Genomic DNA, 4,364 nt, shown 5'->3' on the forward strand with positions numbered 1-4,364 from the left:
CTCTGCCATTGCCATCATCTCCTGCTGCCCTGGTCTCTGTGAAGGGGATGGTTTTAAGTCTCTTTTCTGGGTGATCCTTAAGGATTTCTTCAGAGTTCCTTCTGTAGGATAAACACTACTGTATTCTTGTTTCTCTCACAGATCAAGCTCACCAGTCCCCCCTAAGATCAACGAAGGATGGATCTCCACTTGGTCAGTTCCATTGAGGACCATGGTTTGTCAGTTTTCAGTCAAGTAGGTTCTCTAATAGCATCTTATTGCATAGGTGATATACAGTTCTTGAAGTAAGCTTTTGTTACTGCTAACCCATGTCACCTAATTTTAAATTGCAATATTATTTATAAGCCTTGATCTATGTTTATAGCCTTTAATAACCATCTTTCCCAGAGTACCACTTAGTACACTGTATCACCTATCTTCTAAATGATTCTTTATCTAGGTATCATACAGATATAGTTATGTTTCTGAAAAGCCTTCAGACCTTCTTAGATTACTATAGTTTTCGTAATTTTTTATTTTGTTAACCTCCCCAAGCAGTGACCGTTCCATGAGACTTCTGTGCAGTTTGGAGGAGGATTGCGGGCGAGAACAGACAGTTACAATACCATGCTCCAATTGTCTTACTCAAAAATTCCATCTATTGAGTACACCAGTAGAGAGGGCCTAGTCTTCTCATAACATAGCTTTTGGATATCGACAATTCTCCACTGAGGTATCTACCGTATCTACCCCTCAATTGTGGCTGAAGGCTATCAGAATCTTTCCACCTTGTTGCATGAAATTACCCATGTAAAATGAATTAGAGGTTTTGTTCAATTAAGGAACATATCCAAGATTTTTGTAAGAATTTTGAAATTATGTAAATACAATTTTATATTTAATAAGACAAGTGCGTGGCTTGCCCAAAGGATTGGAAATGGTAGTGCTAAAAATGTTTGAGAGATAGATAGGGTGAGATCAAAAGGTAAATGGTAAATAGTAAAAGGTAGTCAGTAACACAACAAAGAACCTGGTGTACTGTCTACAGTGGACTGCACAATTTTTGTTGAAGGCGGCATCGGCATCCCCCTTGAGTATTTGAGTTCAGTAACCCCTCAACATAGATGCTTTAGAAGTCTGGCCTTTTGATAAGTAACAAAGACCCTATAGTAGAGTCTACACTGTGAACAATCATGATATCACATCAAATGGTGATCCCATACAATTTCTAACAAGCAAAAATGTTTTACACATCATTCATTTTAAGAAATTTTATTGCAAAATGCATCTCGTGTGAATAGGTAGCTTAGAGGAAAACCATTATGATAATGTAGCTGATAAGTAAAGATGTCTGGTAAGTTGATATCTGACCTTGCATCATGACAGTGAAGCAATAACTTCTCCCTCTTATGAATGCACTGGTTTACTAATCCAGTAGCTTATCACTTTGGGATTGTCAGCTTTTTTGCCAGTGTTGGCAAACTGCAGTGTAAAACATGATGTTGTAAGATTAGGAAATAATAAAATTGTTTTAGAAAATGTAGGTTTTAAATCTGTCGAAATATTGCATTTACTCTTATAGTTATCTAGCTTAAGGTGGAAAGAGGTACCACAAAACCCACCAATGCATTTACATGCCCTCATTTATTTCATATAAATGTAGTGTAGTCCTCAAATTTGCCTTTTTTTTTTGCCATATGAAATATGTATTTCATAAAATCTGCATTATTCTTTTGTGTACTATAAAAAAAAAACTGCCTTAATTGCTCATACATTGTTGTGTAGGATAGCAAAGTTGTGTGAACAGTATTTTTCTTCCACAGAATCTTTCCCCACTAAGTCCAATGAGGCTTTATGCTGGCCCAGTACTTCGAGAATTTAATCAGTGTTATGTAGATTGTAAGGGATGGCTTAGGATTTAAGAACTTTGTTTCTAAATTGTAGCACACTGTGGTGTTAATGGGTTTGAAGCCATTGACTGATAAGCAAAATTGATGTCACTCATCTGACCAACTTACTATGTCTTGTGTACTGCATCTTGTCTTGAACTTTAAAAGTAGGGTTTTCAGGGCAGTTCACTCCTTATGCAAAGCTAACTGACTGCCAAGTTACATCTGCTGTATGGCAAGAAAACAAACATGGGAAGAGTTGCAAGGTATTTCATAGAGATGTAAGTTTCAACGTGGGAAGCTTTGGGTTTCTCTTGATAGCACAATTAGCATAGCATCAGGTGTGAACTGGCTTTTATTGTTGTATCTCACTACTGTACTGCAATTTATTTTGAAATTAAAACTGTATGTCTTGGAACTGTGGTCTGTTTCAGAGTTGTTGATGCTGATTTGTCATCTCTTTCATTGTCTTCTTCAGGAAGAATGGTATCACTGTTGTTGTATAGACTAACATATTTCATTGAAATTCCACTTGTATATAATGTATTTACCACTACATCATAGCTGTCCATTGCTGCATATGCATGCATATAAATATTTATATATTTTTACTTGATTTGGGATGCTGTAGCTTACAGTTTTGTATGTACCTTCGTAATTACAATATTCTTGTCACGTTGTTGGAATTCTAAATATTATGTACAATTATAACCTAGGTATGTCCAACTTATGAGGTGTAATGTTTTTATGGAGTGACAGCTGACTCACAAATGTCTGTATTATAACTGAAACTTCCTACTTGTAGTTCTTTGTACATGTAATATTCAAGACTTCCATACCAGTACCAATAAATGTTTGCCAGAAGCCTTGAAATTTGTATGTTTTTTTTTTTTTTTCTTGAAGCTTTCCAAGGGTCTTAAGCGACTTAATATATTTGAGGGGTACTATAGTAACTCCTAAGTGGCTGTACTTATAAACAGTATCCTTTTCATACTTTATTCCTAAATTTCATAAGCCTTTATAATTGAAAGTGAAGTAGGCTAGTGTACTTAAAAAAATATAGTCGAGACTAGCTATGGTGAGGCACCCTCCTTTATATTAGAACTAGGAACAATATGCATTGAAGAGAAACAAGAAGTATATTCGGTATGAAATATGAATCTGATAACAGTAAAGGAAAATGAATACACCCTTTCATCAGATTTAAGCAAAGTGGTCACCAACAGTTAACCACACTGCATATGAATGTCCAGACTTCAACAAGTGGTACACTCAATTTCTGCAATTTTCAAGTTTTTTACTTCCCTAATTTTGAGACTGTTAAAGAATTAAAGTTTATTCACTAAATTTTAGCATTAAAGACAAGCCCTTCAGGCCAGCCCTATGATGGTCTGGTTAAGTTATCTAATATCTGGGTAGACTATAATTGTTGAAAATTTTCTGTACTTGATTACCTCAACAATAAACTTCCAAGTCAAGATAGTTTTTTTTTTTTTTTTGTGGGCGGGCAATTCCTTCTGTTCTTTGGCTTGGGGCGTTTGCCTTTTCTCTTGACAGACCAATTCTGATTTTCGCAAGCATCGTTTTTTCATCTTATGAATAGAAAGAATACTCCTTTGATCGGGCATTGATCGGTTTTTTGGGATTTCACAACTCCAAATCGTAGAGGATATTAGAATACCAAATGGAAATGCGGGTTACTTTCCCGGGTTTTGCCTTGAATCATTTAAAATCATATTGCTTTTGGACTGCATGTTGTTCCTTGTGTATTTAATAAGAATTATTTTCTTCAGAAATTATGAAAAACATATAGTAAACTTAGGTATAGTTTTTCACTCTTGTAGGCATGTGCTATTTTTTACTGGCCTTGTCATTTTTGTCACTGATTTGCAGAAAACGATGGCTGCATAAAATAATTACTGTCACCTCGGACTAAGTACGGTTTGTAATAAAAGCATGAAGGAATATCTACGGAGAATCTAAGAACATCCACCTTAGTAATCTTGGTACTTCGCCGATATATCTTTATTTCCATATTTATCGAAGTAACTGTCTTGTCAATTTATTTATCTTAATATTTTCAGAAACCTTGCAAAGTCAGCTATCTATGTTTTCTGCTTAAGTGTTCCAGTAATTATGATTCCTGTACCCTTCTCTCCCGCCCTCAGAAAATGAACGCCACTTGTCAGTTACCTCTGCCTCTGGCTAAATCTGTGATTATATTCTTGTTAGTTTCTCTTTGCCTCATTGTCTCATGAAACCCAACTGACACTAAATAAATCGTATAGAGTTGCCAACCATCTTATAGTGGTACGGACAGTTCTTTATTCGGCTTTCACTCTCTCTGTCCTTCCCCGTTATGTATCTCTTATTTAAAAGAAAATGCATAATAATCATAATATAAACATAGACTTTTTGACAATTAGACTATTTTTCCCATTTGCTTTTATAAAGATCACCAGAGTCCAGAACAAAACGAAGCTAAACGTTTTGATC

Source organism: Macrobrachium rosenbergii, chromosome 43 (genome assembly GCF_040412425.1).
Source record: "Macrobrachium rosenbergii isolate ZJJX-2024 chromosome 43, ASM4041242v1, whole genome shotgun sequence".
In the NCBI taxonomy this organism is placed as follows: domain Eukaryota; kingdom Metazoa; phylum Arthropoda; class Malacostraca; order Decapoda; family Palaemonidae; genus Macrobrachium; species Macrobrachium rosenbergii.